The 25,015-nt window shown below is 38.1% G+C and overlaps 1 protein-coding gene across 3 annotated transcripts in view; it reads left to right on the forward strand.

The window, feature by feature from the left end:
• PPHLN1 (periphilin 1) overlaps positions 1-25,015 on the forward strand; it is an 89,139-nt gene that overhangs the window by 60,218 nt on the left and 3,906 nt on the right. The window lies entirely within an intron of this gene.

The raw sequence follows: 25,015 nt of genomic DNA on the forward strand, positions 1-25,015 counted from the left end.
TGTGTCCTCACAGCCCAGAAAGCCAAACATATCCTGAGCTGCATCAAAAGAAGCACTGTCAGCAGGGTGAGGGAGGTGATCCTGCTCCTCTGCGCTGGTGAGACCTCACCTGGAGTACTGTGTCCAGATGCGAGTCCTCAGTGGGGGAGAAGTATTGGCCTGTTGGAGTGTGTCCAGAGGAGGGCCACAAAATGATTCAAGTGGCAGAACACCTCTCCTTTGAGGACAGGCCAAGAGAGCTGGGGGCTGTTCATCGTGGAGAAGAGAAGGCTCTGGGGAGACCTGATGGAGGCCTTTCAGTGTCTAAAGGGAGGGGGCAGACTGGTTAGGCAGGGTATGTGGTGATAAGACAAAAGGAAATGGTTTCACCCTAAAGTAGGGGATATTGAGATCGGTTATAAGCACCCTGATCTAGCTGTAGGTATCCCTGTTCACTGCAGAGGAGTTGGACTAGATGACCTTTAAGGGTCCAAATCAAATGATTCTGTGCCAAAGTGATTGCTGCTTAGAATAACTGTTCCAAAATCCAGTATAAACAGTCAATTCTAAATATGGTCAAAAATCTATCTTTACATGAGAACAGATTATAAAAAATGACTTCTGAACTGTGATTTCCCTAACTAGAATATGTACAGTTTGGGGACTGAACACTGGAAGCAGGCTGTTGTTGTTTAAATTGCCTTTGAATACCAGTTCCTGTGTCATTTTTTTCAGGGATGGAGAACCTTTATATTTTTCTTAGATTGTAGTGTTGATATCAAGATGAGAGAGGGGAGTTCTATTCAGAAATTCTATTATTTCTCTTTTGTGTAGAGTGCGTGGGGGTAGATTGAATACGAAACAAGATTTGTGTTGCTTCTCTTGTAACACTGAGTCTGTGAGGAGGCTCAGTAGAAATTTATTCATTTACTAGTCTTTGCTATCATATCACTTCACAGTGGGGAAAATATATCTAGTAACCCGCTCGGTTTCATTTGTCATAAACAACTGAAATATTTTGGTGCTGCAGTTAGGTTACTTTTAACGTAGAGTTTGGAGATTTTCTGACTTTTTCAATACAACTCTGCCCAAATCTGGAAGAAGCATTTAAAAATTTTTAATTCAGGCAGGAGAGATGACTTTCTTCAAACTTGCTCTGTTTTAGAATGTTTTATGCCTACCTGTGATGGTTACTTAAGAAATACAAATCACTTATCTCCCTCATGACTATTTCATAATACTCTTCAAGAAGATTCCTGTAGTCTGGAGGTAATCTTGTAGAGCTTTTTCTAGGTTTCTTCTGTCTGAGTTGTAGCTTTTGTTCTTTTGTATGATAATCTACTTCCTATATTGTAAAATTGTTCCTTTTTCTTGATAAATGAGAAGCAAATTTCTACTCTGGGTTTTTTTCTTTCATTTATTTTTTATTTTGTATGAACATGGTTTCACATTTTGTGAGTCTGGCTAGGATGGAGCATGCATTGCATTATGCACTTTTTCTTCCTTTTGCGTCAATGACCATTTCATGTGTTCACACCTTACACATAAATTTATGACTATTTAAAAATGAAAAATGTGGGGAAAAAGAAGTAGAGTAGGAGCAGATCTTTCAGAAAACAACAACTGGGAAAGTTTAGCTGATGGTACTGAAACCATATTGGTTTATTTCCCATGAAGGTGTATGTGCCCCTAGGTCCTATAAGATAGGCTTATAGTCAAGGCTGATGAAAATTTGGGCATAAAAACAAATGTTGTTTTCAATGTGACCTAATGTTATTAGGCTTGATAGTGTTGATACTTATCTCTAGAGGAATGTAGATTATGTTTTATAAAGCAGTGCTTTTGGTAGCTTCATTCAGGAAAGCCTGAGGAATAACTTAGATACTTTGATTTCATGGAACCAGTTTTTCCCGTTGTCAATTTGAATATTGAAGGTGCCAGCTTCCACAGGATTAAAATCAGGTTTTATGATGCTGGAATCATCTTCAGTACATTTTATTAAACTGAACAAAATTCTTGTTTGTGATAAAATGGAGTACTGTGACTTAGGTTAAAGCTAAAAAAATGAATGTGTATTTAATCATTTAAACTTCACCCTGTAAAATGATGTGTTTTTCCAACAGTAATTGCTGGTCCAGCAATGAAAAAAAAAAAAAAGAATGCAGGAAACTTGTTAGGATGATAGTGTTTCTCATGGTTTGATGTGCTATGAGTCTTCCAGCCTTACTGGGTACAATGCTGCATTGGCTTTGAATCATCAGAATCTAAAAGTAAACTTGGGTGAGTTCTGAGTGACTTGAGCTCTCCAATACTGACAAGGAAAGTGAGAGGGAGCAAAGAGTGGAATGGAAACTGAATTCTCAGCCCTCTGGTGAACCCCTACTAAAAGTTATTTGAATGAACTTGTCGATACAGTTTATGCTGTACTTGTGGTACTGTTTAACCAGTTGAGAAGAAAAGGTGCAGTTGAAGATGCATGGGCACCTGAGAACATTGCTGAACTGGAATCGTGGATCCTGAAAGTCTCTTATCTCTTCTTTGAAATGACCAGCGTAGTGACCAAATCACAAGGGACCTCACCTAGGCCAGTATCCTCTTGGCAGCAGGGCCTTAGAGTGGGCCATTTAGAGCTCAGTCAAGCTAAGGCCTGAATGTTTCCAGTGAGGGAGACTGCTGTTTCTTTATATGGCCTTTCCAGTGTTACAGTGTTCTCTCTCTGAGCTCGGCTGCCATTGCAGTCCTGTATACTGTTCTCCATAAAATGCTTCTTTTCCCTACCAAAGACTTCTGATCCCAGCTCATCTTGGCAGTTCCCCATCCTTGAGCTTCAGAGTCCCAGCTCCTTGCTTTGGTTCCCTATTTTTGGGGGGTCTCACTTGTTTATCAGGACCTGCTCCCCTTGGAATGGGCTCAACTGCCTGTAGGAGAGGGTTGAGGTCCCCTAACTGCCCTGAAACCCTCTGGTTCTGCTACTTGGTAGCTGGCAACAGGAACTTTCCTGGCACTTCTGCCCAGCGAGCACTGGGACAGCTGATCTCTTCCATCCTGGTTTGTATTCTGTTCCATCTTTGTGCCTCTTAGTACAACATGAGAATTCTGCAGTGTTAGCATGTCTCATGTCTTAATACGTCCAGTGAATGTTTAGTACGTAGAGTGTCTTGTTAAATGACGTGGTTTTTGATATTCTATTTGTAAGCAATCAGAAACTTCGGAGGACTTTTGAAAACAGAAGTAGTGAGGTAATTAGCTGTATTTGCTTGAGAGGTAAGCACTTCCTTATGCTTTTGAATGTGTCTTTCATTCTTCCCACCACAGTGCTGATTTTGAAATTTGCTGGTATATGTTGTCAGCATGGTTGGGTAGAAGACCATTAGGCAGACATTTAAAAGACTGGTCTGGTTACTCAAATATGGCATAGCAGAGAATTTTACATTGGCAAGTCAAGGTCAGTAAATGTTCAAAAGTTGCTGATGTAACAATTTCACACACTTTTAACACTTTTGCATCTGATATGCAATATACATTAATGTCTTTTTTAACTTGTTAAGTTTCTGTTTTTATATAGTTAAGTATCAGCTTATGCTTTTAATATGCAATGTGCTGAAGCGTGTTTTTTCGGAAGTGATGACAAAATATGTCCCTGGTGTTAAATTCACAATTGGAACAATTTGCTGGCAGCGTTACACAAAAGGCTATCGCTTTGTTGTTCCTCATGAGCATGAGTAGCAGGGATTCTTGAAATGTCTTATCTTGTCTAGACATCAAGTCTGCAGCAATATATTAACTAGCCCATTATTATATGTCCAGTTTCTTAAATGTTGCATATGCAAGTTAAAGTGACATGGGTTACCTCTGAAAAATGTTTTTTTTTCCTTTTTTTTTTTCTTTTTCTGAAGACAGATTTTACCAAATGAGCCAAGTACCTTCCTTGCTTTTGGCAAACAGTCAAACCTCTCTGTTTCTGAATGAGATTTGACACTCAGATTTCAGTACTTCTATTACCACAGAACTCTGGCATCTAAGAAGGAAGCAGGGGAGTTAGTGCTTTCGTGACTCAAAATGGAATTGCTGCTTACTACTAGACCTAGTTGACTTGGCACTTTCAAACAGTATTTAAAATGTTCAGTATAATGATATTCTTTTATGTTCAAATGTAGATTAATTGCTTGCTTACTTGTCTTCTAACTTAATATTACTTATTAGCAGCCCTCAGTGATATTGGTGAACTGTTGCCCTTGTTGGACAGCCTCCTGCTAGAAGATGTTGAAAATCACAGACTTTCTAAAGCATGCATTTGCAACCTCACAGATAGGGTGCATGTAAAGTAGAAAGAAACAGTGTATGGTTGAATCCAAAGGCTATCCAGATTGTGTTTCCAGATCTGCTGTCTAATTCCTTTCCATTTTTGGTTGAATTACTTAAATCTCTGGTCCAAAAATTGCAGTTCGGTAAGTAAAAGAGGTTCTAGCAGCTGTAGTGCATGTAGTTTCAGAAAATTATACAGACATTTCTGTCATAAAATGTTTGCTGTTTATGCAGTGTGTGAAAGTATTTGTGCCTTCCTCTCCACCCTCCACCCCATCCTGTTCCCACTGCCAGTCTGAGAGTGAAGACAATGGATTAGGGTTGCAGTGTCTGATTGGACATCAACAGTGTGCTCTCTTCCTCTCTTCTCTGGTAAATGCTCCAATTCTGTAAATGTGTACGGGGAATAGCTGTTTTCAGGTTAGTTCTTCTATGAGCAGGATGCTTAAAGTTAGCCTGTGTTTGCATAGCACTTGGAAGAAGAGGTTCTTACTTTTCTTACTTTGGAAGAAATGGAGCTGTAAAAACAATTTTACTTTAAATGCTATAATTATTGATAGGAAAAAAAAAATTGTGCTGTTGGTGAGGCAATACTGAACTCATGAGATCACATGGAGCAGGAGAATGAATAAAGCAGAGCTTATTCCATCAGAAACTGGAGGAGGCTGACCCTTAAATAGGTAACAAATGCATGAGAGGCAGAGAGTTCAATGAATGTATGGATGACGTTACCAGGGTGTGAAGGTGAAACAATGTAAATTTGAGGAAGTTTCCAGATTCTGGCCAGAAATAAGCTAATGAGAAACCATGGTAAGCGCATACTGGATTTATCAGTTCTAGGTATGTTAGGTCTAATATTGAATTTTAGCAGTTACAGTGAAATAAATGAATAATCTGGGGGAATAGGGTTCCAAGAAGTAATGGAGAAAGAAGCACTCAAAGCTGACCTGGGATGTACCTTTTCTTTTGTCTTTAGCTGAGCAAAGAAAATGAGCTACGGTTTCCAGAGATTAACATGTTGATCTGCTTCTGCTGTTGCTCATTTCAGGCAAAATGATCTAGTTTAGAAAAAATCCCCTAATTAAAATCTGAGTTAAGAGATGGGTAAGTGAAGTTAAGAGGAACTGGAGAAGCTGGAGAACACATTAAAGGATTAGCTCAGATTATAGATGAGGTCAGGCAGGCTTTGCTTCTGATGGGAGTAGACCAGAAAAGAGTAATAATCCAGATGAGAGTAAAAGATGGAGAAGCCGTATAGATTTTGGTGCCCTCCTAGTTTTTCTATTGTCCTTCAAACTTTGCATATTTAATAGGAAGAGCTTAATGATGAACTCTTCATCAGTCTAATTTGTTGGGTGCTCTACTGTGTGTCATGCCTCATCTAAGCTTACATTAGTTTATTTAAATGTAAGATTTAGTTAAGTGTGCTAATTTATTTTTCCTAAATAGGGACATTTTTGTCTCTCTTTTGGGTAGTTTGCCATAGGCATCCCAGAAAAGTTGAGGTTTTCTTTGTTTATTGGTAGCATTTGCCAATGGTCTTGTTTCATCCTTCAGTGTCTTACCAATTGCTCATATGAGTACTCCTTATATAGAGGACAACTTTGTTGGCTTTTTTACACATTCTCAGTCACTTTTTCTTCCATATTAATTTTCACTTGCTAATTTTTCCATAGTTTTTAATATAATTCATTATATTAAATAAGTATAATAAATAATATTATATATTATTTATAATAATTTATTGTTATTTTCTTGTAATGGGACATTTCAATTTTTGAATTGGAGTTGTTTCTTTGAAATCTGTGTTTTCATGTTTATGAGGACTGCGAGATGGAGAATATAAAAGGTTTTTGTTGGTATTTTGGTAGTATCATTGATTTAAGGCATTGGAATACTGCAAAAAAATAACATAGGTTTAAAGCAGAGTACCTGGGGTATCAAAAGGATTTGAAAACTTTCCTTGTGCTAGAGATACTGTACTTTAGAAGTTGCAGTGCTTCACTTTACAGTTATTTAGTCATGTTCTCTTCCATTTCCATGGACATTAATGTGTGATTGGGGTATGCACTGCAGTGTTCTTAATTGCAGACTGCTGCATATGCAAAATCAGAGCAACTCACTCATTTCACTTCAGCACCTGCGGGTAAGGTTTAATAAGGAAATGTGTTACCACATTTCAGCTCTTTGCCAGCAGCGTTTTTTCATTGCAAAGCTGATAAAAAGTGCATGTTACTTAAAGTATAACACTCATAGGGCAATACTTTTCAGAGAATTTAACACCAGAAATGTTGCACACATGTAGCAGTAGGGTATTTTCATTCTTAATGACTCAAATACATTAGATAGAATTCACCTTTTACTGTTTGTCATCTGTCCATGGAAGAATTGGAGTTTGGCAGTTTGCGTTATCTTTTTAATGTAACATTTTTTGTCCTGTGCTAAGCGTGTTATTTTGAGGTTGTTAATGCTGGGAACTGAACTGTTGGCAAGTCTGGTTGTTGATGTAATTTTTGATGCAGTGGTGCTTCGTTTACCTGATCAAACAATGGTGCACATTCCAAGATCCCAAAAAGTGATGTTTGCTTACAGTCTTAAGAGCATTGCTTGTAGGTATTCCTGGTAGATCTCTGGTACACTTAGAGTGAGTGGTACTAGTTAGGTGAAACTGCTGGATGTAGTAGTAGTAGTAGTAGTAATAATAATTAATAATAATTAATAGTAATTATTATTATTAATAATAATAATAATAAACAAAAAGGTAAGACTTGTACCAGATTCACTCAGTGCCCAGCTGTTGAAATTTGTAAAAGAAGAGCCACTTTAGATCAGATATAATGAAAATCTAAGGACTTGTCCATTATAAAGCATTTTTTCAGTCAACTTCTACCAGTGAATGTTAACTCTATCACCCAGTAAACTGGAAAGAAGAAGGCTTAGCATAAAGAAGGAAGTTTAAACAGAACTGGAAAAGACATTTGAAAGGGAGGAAACCATCCAAAAATATATGAGCCTTGATATGTGTCTGTGTGTGTATATATAAAAATATATATATATGTATATATATGTATATATATGTGTGTGTATATATAAAAAAAAAATAAAGAGCTAATTATGAGAAATTGCCTAATGAGGAAGATGTTCGATGTCAAGGTGCTTGGAAAGATGAATAGAACTGACACTGGAGGAACCTTCTGAGAAAGCAAAAGGATTAAAACCAGAAGTGGTGAATAGGCAAAGCCTTAACAAAGGCAGTGGTTTCTTTGGGGTTGAAGGATGCCATTTTTGTGTGTATGGGTTGCTTTTTTCTCTCTTTTCTTTTTTCTTTTTCCTTTCCCGTTTTTAAGGGAATTCAGATTTCATTTATAAGAAAAGAAGAGAGCTCCATGTCTTCCAAATGTGTCTCCAGCATATTCTCGCTTTAACAGAAGAACATTAATGGTCTTTAGAGATGGTTTTAGCACTGTTCTTTATTCTTGAACAGTGAAAGACAAAATGATCTCTTGGTTGTGTCCGTGCTCTGTGGCATAAAGTTTAGACTTTCTTCTCTCTTATAAAGTTCTTGAACAAGACATAATTAGAATTTCTGAGCAATTCTTCAGCGCTGCTTCCTGGATCAAAACAGGAAGAGAATATATACAGATCTAGCTCAAAGAACTACAATCAAGTACCTACTTTCCCTGCTACAGTAACTGTGATTTAAACATTAGCTGCATCATTTTTCCTGATAAAGTCTGTGTTGTGTTCTGAAAGAGATAAAATGGAGCGTATATAGGGCACATGGAGAACAGTGTCATAAGGGAAAGGAGATAGTTTCATGAAATCTTATGTGATGACAGGAAGGTGGTAACTGAGTGAACATACAAAAAGCCCTGGTAAGTAGCGAATTAAATGCAGTCATAAGGAGGTAGGTGGCTGGAAAGACTTGATGTTTGGCATAGAAACTGGTTGCCGTCTCTCCTGTGCAGATGAGAGCTTTCAGGAGGCTTCAGGAGGTTGGAAGAGACAGTCACAGAAGAGTGTGACGCAGACAACATGTACATGTGGAAAATCTGCTCAAGTGTGAATCTACAGCTTTGGTTTTTGTGTCTCTTTTGCAGACTGCTGAGCTGATCTTAATTTAGCAGAAGCTTATTTTGTGGATGCCAGCTTTGCTGGTGCATGTAGTTTAATCCTCTAAATCTAATCTGTTTGTAATCTTATTTGTATACAACACTGACATTCCCATGTAAATGTAGGATCGTCTATGTCAAAAACCACCTTGGTGATAGATCGCATTTATCTCTTGGATTCAGACTTTCTATTTCTTTTGACATTCTGAATCACACTCCCTATCATGTCCTCTTTCTTCTGGCACTTGCTCCGCTGAGCAGATTAAAGTTGTTGTGTTTTAAAGGGCAGGCTGTGCTTTTCTAGTAGGTTGTTCTTCCCTCTGAGTATTGGTAATTTGTCATCTATTAATTGGATGGCATTTTGGAAGCAAACAAAACAAGCTGGAATTTACAGACAACAGTTCTGGATTTTTTGTTCAAATCATTTTGAGGGCATACTTTATTTATTTGTTTATATGAGTTAGTATATATGTAAAACTTGGTTTAGAAAGTATTCATGTGCTTTGATCTTTAAAATGTAAGGCAAACTTACAGTTCTTTTTCTATTTGTTTATTTATTTCATAAAATTATTAAGTTATTTTCAAAGGGTTTAAGAAATGGGAGCTTTCCTAAACAATGTGGAAAAGTAAATCTTTTGTTACACAAATAGCTTATTCATGTGGTTCTTCTGCAAGTCAAGATTATATAAACTAGATTTTTGTCTTGGGGTGTAAATGACTAATGTGTGTTGTCATTTACCACCAACCCATGAGTACCATTTCTCTGCTTTGTTTGACTCTTATTTGCGCTGTTGCTGTGACTGTCCTGGGTAATTGTCTGGTCATAGCTGCATTTGGACACATAATGTTTAATGGCAAACTTCAAAGACATGGCAGATAAACAGGGCAGGATTCCCCATGGGGCAGAAGTTCTGTGGTTGTAGTATGCCCATTTTACATTGGCACTTTGACTTTTAAAGGCTCTCAGAATTAGCCTGATTCTTAAAAATTACAGAAGTTGAACAGTGACAGTATCAAGTGGGTCAGGTTGTTCATGATTCTTTAGCTTCTCATGCTTCTTGAGAAGGGCTATTTATACATTAATTTTCTCAACTGCTGAACTTTGTGCATTGCTCTGAATGACACTAATAACCCTTAATAGATGGGTTAATTGACCTGTTAGCAATTTTCCCCCTTTTCCTGTCCCCTAAATAGCTTAAGTACTTGTTCCATTACAACATTTTCATTACTGTGTGTACTTCCTTGGCCGTAATTACACCTCAGAAGCAGTTCACTGCCTTGGTGTGGAAGATAATTCATATATTAACTTTTTGAGTCACATGCTCCTTAAATAGAAAATTGCCACATAAGCATGTTAAGCATAGAACTGGAATAGAGTAGGCTATGCTGACACAAATTTTTCATCGGTCATCTACAACTGGAAATATGCTCATTTTATTACTTTTTAGCTTCGTGGGAAGACTAGCTTGTGCAATCACACAGTATCTGTGCTTTGTATCTTTTGCATCTATTCTCAAACTTCAATTAAATTCAGTTTAGGCATAAAGAAGATTAATAGTTACAAGAGTTATGCAGGTAAACAGTAGAGAAGACTGTCAGTTCCAGTGGAGAAAGACCACAATATGGTCGCATTTTGTGAGGCATAAAAGCATCCTCTTAAGCAAGTGCTACAGTTGCTGTGTTTTTGTTTGTCTTTTTGTTTGTTTGCTTGTTTCTTAAAAAATTAAAAAAATAAAATTCTACTGTTGCAAACCACAACTGCACGTTACAGAGTATTTGGTAGCAACTGCATTGCAGTGTTTTGGAAGCGCTGCCTTAGATACTCAGATTTACTGAGAGGGTGGGCACAAGTCTCTAGAAAGCCAGTCTTCCCTCACTTTGTCACTTGCATAGTAACTATTTCTTTTTGTCACAGTGAAGATAAAACTTCAGGAAAAATAAATGAATAATTGATTTTTATTGAAAGCTACCAGAGCTATCTTGTTCCTTTAGGACACCTCACCATTATTATTTTTTTTTATCTTGAAAAGCCTTGTTTCTACGTATTTCTATGAATATGAGAGAGATTGATAGAAATGAGTCCCAGTTGACTTATTTGGGAGGGCTAGTGCAATACTAAACACTCTTATAACAGCATCTTCCAGGTGGCTTGCTGGAGCTTGGATCTCATTGGGAGTGCATCTTAGATGAAAGAGCAGTCACAATAATCAGTGATTTTGGTAAGAAGATAGGTCAGTTTGGGGTACAGAATGTTCCTTTTGAGTGCAAACTCTTAACATCTTGCAGTTCATTAAAGTATTTGCACCTTTAGGAAAAAGATCAAAACATTACTGAATGTTTTACTTCTTTATTGCCTGTCAGCTAGTGTGATGATGAACTGGAAGTATGCAATCACTGAGAAATGTCCCTTCACATAGAGACACAACTGTCTGCGAGGTAAAGCTTAACTAACGCCTCTTCATTGAAGCTGAATGCATCCTGTTCTGTTAACTGACCACTGAATATGATGGTTGAAGCAAGGACTCTGTTAGGGTCTGGTTTGAAATGCTGGCTTTTAAAATGCTGGCAAATGCTTTGTTTTTGGGAGCTGGATGCAGCCTCCTTGGAACCTGAGTCTAGATTTCTTTGGCTGATGGGACATGCTCACCCACAGCTTTCCCATCAAAGGGATGGAGACCATACATTTGACAGCTTTTGGCAACGAGTGGTGCACCACCCCAAACAAAAGCATAGCTTTTTCATACAGTTGAAAAGAGAGAAACCAGTGTAGGATGATGTGTGAATGTAAACGTAAGAATCTTAATGTCAGAATTATTTATTTATTGAGAGAGGTGGACTGTGCCAAAAGGGTGATGGAAGGAGAACTGGATGCAAGAAGGGATCCAGAAGGTGTGAGGAAAAGGATGCTGAGGAAGAGGTGAAATGAAACTATGTGTAACTGAGCAGTGATGTGACCTCTGAATTGGAGGGTGGAGACAAACTGGAAGAGATGAAAGGATTTGTGGTGACAGGAGAGGGCTGGCAGTTGAGAGTGTGGAAAGCAATGAACAAGGGTGGGACTGGACTTGCATTTGAAAAAAACATCTGTGCCAAGATCAGGAACTGCAGCCAAGAGGGTGGGGAAGAGAAAATGATGAGGAACAAGAGGAACTTGGGTGGAGATGGTATTAATTCTGCAGGAGGAGCTCTGGAGCCTATGGGTAAATGCAGTGGAGTTTCTCCTTGTCTGGAGGGTGGAGATAAAACATCACGCAAGAAAATTTGTTGCTATTTCTAGTAGCAAAAACAAATGGGGAGCAGTCAGGTGCTACCTGCTTGGTGTCTTCCCCTCTATATGCCTTTGGGGCATCTTCTGGAAGGAAAAATGGAGTCATGAGGCAGGAGATACACTGTTTCAGCACTGAACACCTGAAATTGCATGCTGAAGAATTAGAAAAGCATGTTATGCTATAGTTTGTTCTACTCTTTGGTTTGTCTTAGTGTATGTCTGTTCAGTTAACAATCCAAACGTTATGAGTATTTTAACGTAAGATTGTTTTGATTGAAGTTACTGGTCTCTTTGCCCAACTGGATGTCTACTTATAGCTTAAAACTGTCCTAATTCATTTTAAAATACTTTTCTTAGTTATTCCTCAAGTTTATAATTAGGCATAACTACAATTTGCTGTACAGTTTCCCTTTTTCTTAGTTCACTGTTAGAAGATGTTTTCTTGCAAGAATGTTTTCTCTCAAATCAGAAGCAAAGATAAACTCCAAGATTCCGTTTCCTGTTTCACTGAAGTTAGTTAATGTGTTTTCCTTTGAGTTTCTAGTAACAGGATACTTATATGTTTGACTCCAAGCTGTGGGAAGCTCTCTGACTCACCCTTGATATGGTTTAGTCTGCTGGCTTCTTGTACCCACTTATGAGTTATATGTGCTCCTAATAATGCAGTGAAATGTTTCAGAATATATAGAATGAAACTATTGGTCTCACTATTCTTGCAGTCTGCTCTTAGGTCGAGAATTGCATCCACATTCCAAATACGACACAATCTGTACACTAGTGAATATATATTGAAATGGTTGTAGTATTGAGTCATTAACATGCTTAATCCAAATGTGATTAATCTGAAATTGCAAATTTATATGCAATTTGATAAAACAGACTTTTAAAATTATTAAAATAATAATTTAAAAAAAAGCACAGTATGCATTGTTAGTATGAATTTTACACATAATTTGTCGGCCAGTGTATTGTCTTTCATGACCGAGATAGGTCACCAAAGGGACTCTGTTTTGAGAGTGTTCTTTTCTATTTTAGTCAGAGTGGACTTTTTGCTACCAAAAAAAAGCACGTTTCATCATAGTGGTTTGGCTCCCAAGCATTTTAGTCTGTCTGTCTTATTCATGTCCTGGTAAGCAGCTCAGAGTAATGGTTCTGAATAGAAGTGTTTCATCTAATGTGAATGCTATTCCTCGTTTGTGTATTTATATCAATGTAAATACACTTTTATTGATGGAAGAAACATAATTTTTGCATGTGGGTATTTTTGACAGTACCAGTGAAAATGGAAGGTTGCTCCTGTTCTATATATTGAGGGCTTCCCAAGAGTGTTGCATAGTTTGCAGCATTATCCTCTTTCCTTACTCTGTAGACCATTTAATTCACTTTTGTGAATCATGGCATTCATCATAAAAGTGTTTATTTCTACTTTAGGGAAAAGCAGTGTGTGATCACTTATAACTCCTTTGTTAAAGTGATGTTGGGTGTATTCGAAAGTCTGGTGTCTCTGTAGTAAGATGGCTCATGTTTTATATCTGGCTTGAGTTTATCTCCCATCTGCTGTTTGACCAAGTTTGCTGTACTGCAAGACCAAGTATTCTTGAAAACTAGGATAATATATTACTGAAGAACTAATAATAAGATATGCATAGGTTTGTTAGAGATGATGATACGTTGTGTTTCAGCTGAGTTATTAAAAGAGGCATGGTCATAACTTGATAACTGCGTCTTAATATTCAGTGTCTTGTCAGGTGAATTTTATGGCTATGAGAGTGAAGCTCTTACTGGTACATTTGCAGCACATTTCAGTGTAAGTTGCTCAGTGTAGATATAACTTGTAAGTAGCTTTTTATTGTACTTCTTAGTGCTACTGTCTTAGAACTTTAAAATGGAAGCTCTGAAAGAATGAATGCATGTGTAGGTAGGTATACAGGGTGCAGTGTTTTTTCTTCTTTTTAAATATATTTTCTGTTTAGTTATGAACTGTACCTTTTATGTTTTCATATTTGGTAGAAATCCATGACATATAAACTATGAAATAGTTGTTTTTATGTCATAAGGTGATACAAAGATGGTCACATATTTTGCTTGATGCAGAATATTTTTCAAGGAGTTTCTGAATTTAAGGAATTAGGTTATATTATATGAGGGCTGGAGTGACGTCATGACAGAGGAGGGAGTGGAGAAGACTTGGGTAGCAGTGTGGTTGCAGAAGTGACGGCAGTAAGAATTGTTGCTTTATTAAGTATGTATGGACCATCTGCAAGGTCTTTGGAGAGGGTGTAATGTCTGTAATAATGTTTGCTGAGCAGCAAAGCACTGAGAAGGACCAAGAGAAGAGGTGAACAGATGAAGGAGGGTAATGCTAAACTGAGGTAAGATGGAGTGAAACAGTGGACCATATTAAAACTGAGCAACAGGCCCAGTTACTGGTTTCAGTGCATTGCAAGCCAATGAATGTGAAGTGATGGTCATACTTTTTCTATTAAGAATGTAAGCTGCTGGTTTACCCTCCAGAAAGCAACTGTTGGTTTTTTTTACTTTTAGAAGAAAAAGTTACTGTTATCATCCTACACAGTTCATAGTACTCTTTAAGTAAATAAATAAAAATAATCCTTTGTTTAGCATGTAAATCAATTCTTTGTGGATACTAATCTTTGAAATAACAAAATGTCTGGACTTGAAAATAGAAAGTTTGCAATGTTTATACCTTTATGTGATTTTAAAAAACAAAAAGCCTGCTGGAATTTCTAAACGAAATGAGAGAATGTCATTCATTTTCATTTCATTTTTAATTGATTTTGACTTGGTCTGTTCCAGTTGATTAAATTTTTTCCTTGTTGAATTCTGTTTCCAGGCACTGTGGTTCAGCCAGATTTTGACTGACATGAATTGTTTTTGTTTAAGGAAAAAAGAAAAACAAAAAAGTTCTGGAAAGCTGCACAAAGTGAGGAATGCCTTATTTTTCAGGATATGTTTGTACGAGTAACCCCTGTCTAGTCTGTATCTTTGAGAGCACGTGGTAATCTTTTATGAAGTAAGGTTAAAAGGTAAATGGTGTGGTACTGTTTCTTTTGGCTATTGCATTCAAGTGTTTGACCTTTAGAAGCCTATTTTTATCTCAGGCAGTAAACTATTTAGCTCTGCTTATCAAAAGAGACTTCACTGCTCTCTTTCCATGCTGTTCTTATCCAAAACACGCCGTATCAATTTAGCATCAGCAAACTTTATCTGCAACAGCTATTATTCTGCTTAAAGATGCAGCATAAAATGTTTATTTATATTGCATTGGTAAGTTTTAGTCAGCGAATGCTTTCATGTATAGTTCTGTGGTTTCCAGGGTCGTTGACTAGTTTAGATCTTTTATATTATCCCTTTATTACAGTGAATAATGTAACATTTCTGAACCCCAAATACTGCTTTTAATGACCTGAAATCTGTAGAAATATAGTGATTATAAAACATGAAATACAGAAGGGGATTTAAATCTGTCAGAGGAAGAATAAGTGCAGAATCAGTCTGTTAAAAATTTTAAGCAGTTTTTCAGCAGACTGGTGAATTATTTAACTGGTAGAAATTGATCACTAAAACATTGTATCACTACAGCTGCCAAGCATTCTCATTGCTTTGCTGAAAGCATGCGGAAATCAGCTTTGCAAGGAAGAAAAGTATAAAACAGAATATAGATATGAACAGTGTCATGGTGCTGTTATATACTATTGTGATCCTTTGTTCTTTTTTTGTTGTTGTTGTTGTTCTGAGAGATTTTAAATGTTTCCTCAAATTAATATGGCAAAGTCAATCTATTTGCAGTTATTAGCAGATTTCCTAATTATTTGAGGATATCTTCAAATCATGAAGGTGCTGATGGTAACATGAAATATTACCTAGTGTTTAGTTGAAGGGTCAGTCCCATTCCTTCAGCTGTCAGTGTGATATGCCCAAGTTCTGTGCGTTGGGATATTGGCCAGAGGCAGAACTTGCTGCATCTCTCAAGTGAGCTCAATTCATAACGCTGCTAAAGCTACTCAGCAAATCTCTTTTGCCCACATGAAGTCAACAGGGTTTCTGGGCAGCAAATGATTTGTTTTAGTCTTAATTTTTGCATTGTTTTAATCAGTGAATTATATGATGCTTTACTGTATTACTCACAAACTTCTTTTCTGATAAGAATAAATAAGGTATTTCATGAGATAAATCCAAGAGGACTGAGTCTAGAGCTCTAATATCCTTGTGTAAGGTTTGTCTCTAGGATTGGTTGATGTAGTGAGTTTGTTGCGTTGTGCTATTTTCATAATTTACAGATGTCAGGGATCACAGGAAGCTGCTGGAAGCTCTGTGGTAAATACAGAGCTGACACTCTCAATACTCTCCTGCTTCCCCAAAAAAAAGAAGTATTTGATCCCAGTTTTCCTCTATAGGTCATAATGTTTTTCGTAACAACTGACTGAAACCAGACTCAAGGCTTTTCAGTGGGTGCCAGAATCTGAAGACAAGCGAACACTTCAAACAGTTACGAGTGTGTTCACATACCTTGCCAAGTTCGTTCCAGATCTGTCCTCTGTCAGTTCACCCCGTTAGATGACTTCTGGAAAATGTTCGGTGTCACTGCACTGAACGGTGCAGACATTCCTTTAATGAGTTTGATAGGTAGCAGTTCCTGTGCTGAAATGCTGCAACACTGCTTAACTATCTCATTAATGAAGGCATGAAATGAGGAAATAGGAAGCCAACGTTCTTCGTTTCAGATCTTCTAAAATACTTGTTTATGCAATGTGCTCATTTTTCATGTGGAAAAGTAGTTTGCAAGATAAAATTAAGTGATTCCCAAGGTATTTGAACCACGTTCAAATTGCTGTGATACTTCAGTATTTCTTATGAGCTATGCTCTGAATATATCCAGTAACTAATTCCAGTGCTCTGGGATACAGTCAGCTGTGTATCCTCTAAGTAAATGCAGAACTCGTATTGCATTCTCTTGGACCACAATTGGTGATCGCTGCCCTAAGGCAGTGATTTACTAACCATAAAAGACAAGCTCTGTTCCTTGTGGCTTTTGCTTTAGGGAGAGACATGTTTTCAGTTTTTACCCATTTTTGGATCGGATTTCAACTTCAAAATTGAAGTAGCCAGAATTGTGGGAACAGGTTCAGGAGGAGGGGTAAGTATGAGTGTAAAACACTAAATAAAAATAAAGAAGAAATGAATGTGTTTGCAAAAAGAAATGAGGTTGCATCGTATATTCTCTCTGATCTTTCCCCTACCCCCACCGTTATGGGTTATGTTAGCTTTATGTTACGTTTCTTAAGGTATTTGGTGTTTGACTGAAGATCCACACTAAGATGTGCAGTCATTTAAGCACAGATCCTGTCTGCTTTGCTTGTCTAGGTAGCAGTTCTGTGAGAGGTCCTAGCTGAACTCAAAGGCACTGGATGTTTAGCATCACTAGTATAAGGCTGAACATCCTGTCTAGGTGTCATCTACAGCTGCTTATTACCCTCTGACCCCAAAGAAGTGATTCCTCCTCGCAGCCCAACTGATGTGTTGCACATGACCTAATCAGGCTGATTTTGCCTAAGGCCAAATTTTAAGGGTGGTCCTATATAGTGCTGGCTCACAAATAAGAGAGGTGATGATTTCTGGCATGCAGATAGTGACAGGTGGCAAAGGGGAATGGTCTTTTCAGCTGTCACAGCTGTGTATGGGAAAAGATACCCATCCATGTGCTGGGGGAAAATTATGGAAGTCTTCAAAAATGTGGCCTTAATTTATTTTTTCTTAATTTTATATTCAAAGTTAGTATGTGGGTAAAGGATGAGACCATGATTTGGACGTGGAAAAAGTGTAGGTCCGTTACTAAAGCACTAGTAAAACTGATTTGTGAGGCTAGTATAATGTGTGAAGTAATTCTAAACTCTCAGAAACCTTAAGGTTTAACATAAACTAAGTAATAAAATGTCGGTAATCTAAGTAATTGTTTTTCTTCTTGCAGCTGTTGCTTTTCCCTTCTGAAGAAGTTGTCCATTATATGCAGTCCTTTATTGACTTCGTGTAGTAATCTCTTTACGCAGTGTGCGCGATTAAAAAATCCAGCCTTTGGCTGCTCCAGTGTTTTTTTATTGTTTGTTGGTTTATTTGGAGGCTACTCTTAGGCTTTGATGATGAGAATGCCTTCTCATTTTGAGGCTGGTTTGAAGTCGCTGTTCTCTTACCTTTGAGTTCTCAGCAACAATGTAGTTGCCAGTTAACCATGCAGCTAATCTACTAGTTGTTCATAACTGGAAAAAGAAGGTACGCATCTTTTTCCTTTCTTACCGTTCACTTACACTGCGTTAGTGAAGTAAATGCAGGTGATCCACTCTCCAGGATAAAATTCTCTCTTTCCCATTGACAAAAATAAACCTTTTTACTGCTGAATGAGGAATCTGAGAATATTTACAGCGGTGGATATTTATTGGAATTGAAAACATGTAGAGTATTCTTTAGGAAAACCTCAGGCCACTTTTGGCTCAAGTCTTATGCACTGATGTTGATTTTGAGTGCAACACTGTACATATATGGGGATTTCAAACTTCTGTACTTTCTCTATAAAAATGATGGTTGCTTTTATGATGAGTGGTTTCTCATGTCATTATTGCCAATAATAAGCAGCCCATCCTGATGAAGCTTAAATGAATATTGCTTTCTTTTATGGTCAGTGGATGTAACTGAAAGCTATTAAAGAAATTGGAATGAGAGAATTAACGCAGACAAACAATCTTCTGCAGATAAACTTCACCCTTCCTGTTTTGGATACAGCAATAGATTTACCATGAAACAAATTTAGGAAATAGCTTCCATCAATTCCGTGTTTTATAAATAAAAAGTTGTAGGGCGAGGTCCTTCCTTTGGCATAAAGCTGATTATTTCCTGCTTAATCCCAAACTCAGGCATTTTAAGTCATGTGATTTCTCTTTTTGTTTTTCTTTTAGCATCCATCAGGGAGAAGAGCCTTTGGATTTCGTTTAGTTTATGGTCCTATGAAGGTGCAATTTCTAGCCTTTTAGATCATTATAGAACAAAAGAAAATTAATAGCAACATAAATTGATACTCTGAGAGACTTTTTGGGCTTGCACAGTTTTTTGTTGCTGATGGTTCTTAAACATGTATCTGGGTATTCTTAAATGTGAGCTGGAAAGGTATCATTGATAGGTCTGTAAGAGATAATCGGTACATCTGGAGTAGTATAGACAGTGATGAATTGTAGTTGCTGTGGTCTATTTGAATTTGGATTTATAATCTGCTTGCAGAACACACACGGTTTCTGAGGAGAGTATGTGAGAGGTAGAACTTTAATACTGCTGTTTTTGCCAACGGAACACACAAGTTAGTATATGAAGTAACACTACCCTCATCCAACACATCTGTTGTAAAGAAGCCAATGAAATCTAGGCCACACACAAACTGGTCTCCAAGGGCCTGTAGTTGGTGTTAGAATGCTGTTATTATGTGGTCTGATTGGTTTAGTAAAGAATTATCTCCAGTAAAACCATGTAACATAATAGTCCTTGCCCTCCCACATGGGAGCTGCTTTTGCCTGGCTGACCAAGGCATTTCTGGAAGAAGTAATAATGCACTCGCTATTGCCAAAATGTAGCACTAAATGAAGTGTATTGCTGTGCACACTTCTTGTTATATATCAATTCTTATTCGTTTAAACATTCACTTAAAATCCTCCACTGTAGCATTAAAAATTATTAAACTACGTATATGGATTTCTCAGCAATATATTTTAAGTAAGCTTTTTGCTTCTTATTGAACTAATCTGTAATGATTTCAGAGCAATGGAGAAGTACTCAAAAAGTGTAAGCTTTCATAACTAAACTTCTGTTGCTGAACCTTTCCAGATACTAATTTTATGGCTGAGAAATACAAGTCATGGCAGTTTAAATTTAATCTTACAGTGCGCTGGATATAACATATGTGATGCTACGCTTTCTCTGTTCTCTTCTACTTAAAAGAGAGTTGAGACAGTTCCATAGTTCATATGAACTGGTTTCTAAATGATCTCAAAGCAGTTAGCTTTTGTAAGGGTTGTGCAGACCTATATAGCCCTGATCTACAGATTTGTCCTTGCTGTGTACCTCTAGCTGCAAACACTTGGTGAGGACTTGTCTTCTATTTGCTTTTCATGCTTTGGCTCTATTTATGTGTCATACAAAAATGGTATATTCCGCCTGTAAATCATTTCATAAGCACTGAGTACATGCACAAGACAGTGATTTAGTTTTTTACAAGTTTGGATAGTGAAAGGAAAAATAAAAAAGTTGAGGAGTTACGGCTGTCCTCTGTAGTGGTCATAATTAGGAGCTGTGTTGCTCAGAGGGAGAATCCTGCACGAAACTGCAGGAAGAAGGGGTGAGTGCTGCAGATGGGATCATGGTGAAGATGCTCCTTCAGCTGCTGCCTGCTGGAGCCAGTCATATGCCTCTCTTATAGTGAGCTCCACCCTGTGCAAACCTTGTGGCTTCACTGTCATTGCAGAGGTGCCACCAGGGCGTGCTTTGAAGCAAAGGAGTGTCCAGATGATGTCTTGAGCTTAAACTGGGAGCAATGGTGTCAGTGAAGTCGACCATCCGGTCTGCGTGTTTTCTTACCAGTAAATGGAGAAGACCGGAGCTGAATCTCAGGGCCCAAACCATCTGTTCAGGGCTTTTGGGCTAAAAATGTGTGTAAGCTCAGCAGGCAGATTGTTGCTGTAGACACACACAACACACAGTTTTATAGGTGATTTTTCATCTCTTTGTGGTAGAGTTTTACTTTAAAGCGGAGCAGGAAGCCTTGATTGTGTGGTTTTGGTGAAAGCAAAGTCAGAATCAGAATTCAGGCTTCTAAAGTGATGGCATTGTCAGCATTTATCCCACATGAGGGACTTTCAGCAGACTTTTCAATCAGGTATTTAAATGCCAAAATATGTTTTAACATTTCTGAAAGCCGATTAAATCTATTAAAGAAAACAATAGAAATGTTCAATGGGAAGAGAGGCAGAATCGCATTTAAGTGCAAATAACCCAAATGTTTTCCATATCTCCAGTAAGTAGCAAATTAACATGAAATCGTTTATTATTATATAGTACATTAAATAACTTGGTTCCCTCAATTTGCATTTCAATGAATATCTAATCGGCCTTTAAACAGCACATTGATTAATGGGTGCAAAACTTACTACATGGATTCAAGGCAAAATTGTTAGTGCATATTAAAGAAAGGAGTAGAATAGACTTGTTATGTTATAATTAACAATTATATCTCTACATTGTAGCTAAATATTAAATTTATTGTACATTAATTTAGCTTTTTGTAACCACATAAAATAGTTCATCTTGCATGAAAACCAATTTTAAATGTCTTGATCACGAGAATTGTTTGCAATGGTTTAATGACAGTTCTGAGCACTCTTTGCACTGCTGAACAATAAGTTTATATGTTGTACTCATAAACATAGCAGTACAATTACATTGCCACTCCAATGATGGAAACATCTCTGTATTCTTTCAGCAGAGCGTTAGCTTATTGTTCTTGAGGAGAGTGGATTTTAGTCTAATTTGCATGGCTGAGAAAAATCTAATGTAGCGTGTAAATTAAAAAAGAGTCATTCGGGGAGAGGTAATAATTCCTTTCAAAAGAAGTTTGTGGCAAGGAAAATTCTTTGTTACCAGCGATATTGAAGCCACTCAGTGTTCACCAACTTCCCAATTTGCTAGTACTTACATGCACAATTACAGTGTAAAACGTTATTGCATTTGCAATCAGCTCAGAGCTGAGTCCTCGTTACAAAATCTTTCGTGTAGCTCGCAGACAGTCTGCTCATGCTGGGAAAACCTGGCAGAGGTGTGGCTGTGTTAACAGAGGAGTGCTTTGTCGGGTTTATTTTAGGTCTGCTGAGGAGGGGAAATAAAAAGCTGGCTGATACCACCAGAGGGCTATACCAACCTAGCTATCGTGGCTCAGCTGGGGAATGAAAGCTGTTACCTCCGTCTGCTGCAGAGGAGCCCTGGGGCTTCGTTGAAGCGAGAGAGATTTCAGGCAGTTTGCTCTTTCATTAATGGGATATCTGGAGGGGATGTGGTATGGCTTTCAACCCTGTGCTCTGCAAGTTCAAGCACTGCCTTTGTCAGAAATCAAATAACTATCAGCGAGCGTGTTGCTTCTCTCTTTGCATGGGGCATTTGATACTTGTGGGAATTGTGCCCTTAGTAACGGAGCAGTTTCTGTCTTCTGAAAGATAATATATGAAATGATTACTTGCATGAATCACAGGCACTAGATTGCGATTGCTGAGCATGTTGGATCTTCTCAAGGGTGAGTTAGTATCTAAGGGTTGCAGGCTGTTTAACGCGGTTTCTGAGCCACAGCCCTAACTCACCTTTACCTATGCTGAACTGAGCTTTGAGGGTCAGGATGTAGAGCTAAGGTGGGAAAACTGCCATAGGCTGAAATAAAGTTTGTGAATTATCTCCACTTATTATCTTATTATCCACAATTATCTTCCTGGTTTTCCTGACCACAGCCCCTTTAGTTACTGTATCTACTTGTATTGTTGAAATAAAGCTTTTTGGCCAGGTATGCAAGACTTCAAGTTTAAGTAGTCAAAGTATCTGACTCTCTGCAAATTGTGGTCTTCTGCAAGGGGGGAAATCTTATATTCTGATTTCTGTTCTTGTTACTGTTCATTTATGTTGTCCAGCTGCTCTGTTGTGCAAAAGGCATGGGCAGCTCCAGACAGTTTTGGAGAAGTACACCATACTGTGCAAGGCATGGGAAGGAAATGGTGCAGTCTGTCAGTGAGTAGCAGGCATGACATCAGGGCGTTCCCTAGCTAGGTGTAATTTCACCCATACCCAGAATTTGAAGTTATAACCAAGTTTGGGTGATGGTGTTTAGAGGATGGTGTGAGCTGGTGCTATTACATCAGCTGAGCCATTCCAATAAGCATCATCTGATTTTAGTCAAAACTGACATTAGATGATCATTGTAGAAGGGATGTCAGAGTATAATAAATGAGTATTCTCCAGGTGGTTCCTTTCACCTCTCCACCCTCAGAGGCTAATGTTGCTGAAGTGGAAGAAGAGAATCTGCAGTATCCTTCATCTTTTTCACATCAATATCAACAGTTGTTATTTAAGTCACTTTTGATGGTGCTTTGAGGTTAACTCAGGAGAGTTGTAGGGCTTGGTTGCCTTCCATTGGTGGACAGGAAGGGTACATGGGGGCTAACATCCTTATTGCTCTAGCAGGATCTGGAAGGCAACGTCTGCTCAGGCCCTTAGATATACTTAAACAGTTCTAGTGGTGCAGCTTTGGGTTTAGATTTCTCAAATATAGGAAGAGCATTCACTCACAGGCTGTAGGTGCAACGCACTTTGAGATTTGCATTTTGGTAAAGCCAAAGTACTTATACAGACTAGCAGAGTGGAGGGCTGATCTCAGCCAGAGCTTCTAGGCTATTTTCAGTGTAGGAGTGAAAAGAAGTTAAAAATATTGTGTGAGTAATATAAAGTAAGCATCTTTGTGATTCTCTGAGCTTGTGGATGTTAGGTTTTGCTGACCTTGGAAAGTTTTACAGAGATAATTTGAATTCAGCTTTTGCTTCATTGGTAAATCTTGCCTAGAGAGAGTGCAGATATGAATATGACATACATTTATAAAAAACAGATATTTAGGAATAGAACACCTGTTTCTGCTCCTCCTTCATCTGCTTGCTGCAGTGATACATGTTCTTTCCATTATGCTGGTGCTATAGCTTAGTTCAGAGTGTAAAAGTACACTATGGCCTTGGTAAGTGATCATCGTATGGCTTCAGCTGTTTTCAGGATTACCTGACACATGTATCAGGCAGAATGGTCGTGTTGTTGGTATCACTCCAGTATAAAAGCACTATTTGTTCTTTCCCCACACGTGGAATCATTTTTAGGTTTCAGCTCCAGACAAACGTTCCATGGTTTGAACTCAAAATCAGTATCAGCTGGAATTTTAAAGATGGGGATGTTTTGAAACCTTGTTGGGTTGTGAGTTCTTCCAGTATTCTCTAACGGAGCTTTTTTAGGAGTATGTTCTGCAGTTCTTTTTTCTCAAAGAACATCTTTCTGCTTATTTCCCAGTACTAACCTTCTCTTCTTCTGTAGAGAAGATGGATATGATTATGCATGGCCACCATCTTCATTTTCAGCAGCTTTGAATGCTTTTGCAGTTCTTAAAAATAGTTCATTGGACCATTAAGCTGTAGTTCCTATTCTCCTGTAATTGCTATTCTTGTCAAGGACAGTCTCAGTTCCTTTCTTCAAAGCACAGTGACTTCTCTCTGACCGTTTTTCATGCACCGGTTTCAGATACAGTCTGGCTTATGAAGTTATTTCTCCATCACAACTGTGGTTCACAGTTCCTTCACTCGTGCTGATGCATCTGGTTTTAGAACTGAATCACTGAATCACGTTAATTGGAGGGAAGTAATTTTAAAAGGGATCATTTCAGTGATGCAATTTTTGTTGCAGCTATATAAATAGGCTTATTAGCACAGTTGAGGAGGAGGCAGATTGCATTGGGAGCATCAGAATTAGCAACAAGGCTAGAAAGCTCGTTGAGGGAAAATTACTCAATTGTTGTTACAGGAGCTGAGCTGTTTCCTTTGTTTTCTGTTGCTAGAAATGCCTTCCTGCCCCACCTTCTGCCTTCTTCCTCTATGTCAGGTATTGCATTTTTTAAAGTCTTTTGTCACAGAAATGTTGCTGAAAACATTCATCTCTTGTACGAAGGCGTTTGTTTCCACATCGTTGTGTCAGCAAAATGTCTTCTCTGACTCCAGACTCAACGTCAATGGCAGCCCACTTGATTCTCCTTCCAGGCTTCTTTTGCAAGTCTTTAGAAGAAAACTGTGCACAGCCTGAGCAAATCTTTACATGCTGAGGTTCAAAATGTTTCATCTGGGCTATTTCTTGGGGATGCAGGAGACAAATAGCAGAGAGTGCCATGTGCCACTCCTTTGAAAGCCACCGAGGAGTGGAGAGCACTCCGGGGTACCGTACAGCATAAGAGATGGGGCACTGTGCCTGTGTTCTCCATTCGTGCTGAGATCTCACAGGTGTCAGTGTTGCTCTGCGGGCTGTGAAAGCTGTTGGTTATCGAGGCAGTTTACCTGTGGAAGATTATACACACGTCCTTGGTCTGCACACTTGAGAGGTGATAAAACAGGATAAATAGACGTGCAGAAAGAAAAACAAATCTCATCAACCTTTTGAACCATTTCTCCTTGAACATAATGGCTCTGGGGTTAAAAAGAACTTGCAGAATCGTTCTGTGAAGGCGATAGGAAGCCTG

The sequence above is a fragment of the Coturnix japonica genome, chromosome 1, assembly GCF_001577835.2.
Source record: "Coturnix japonica isolate 7356 chromosome 1, Coturnix japonica 2.1, whole genome shotgun sequence".
Taxonomy (NCBI): domain Eukaryota; kingdom Metazoa; phylum Chordata; class Aves; order Galliformes; family Phasianidae; genus Coturnix; species Coturnix japonica.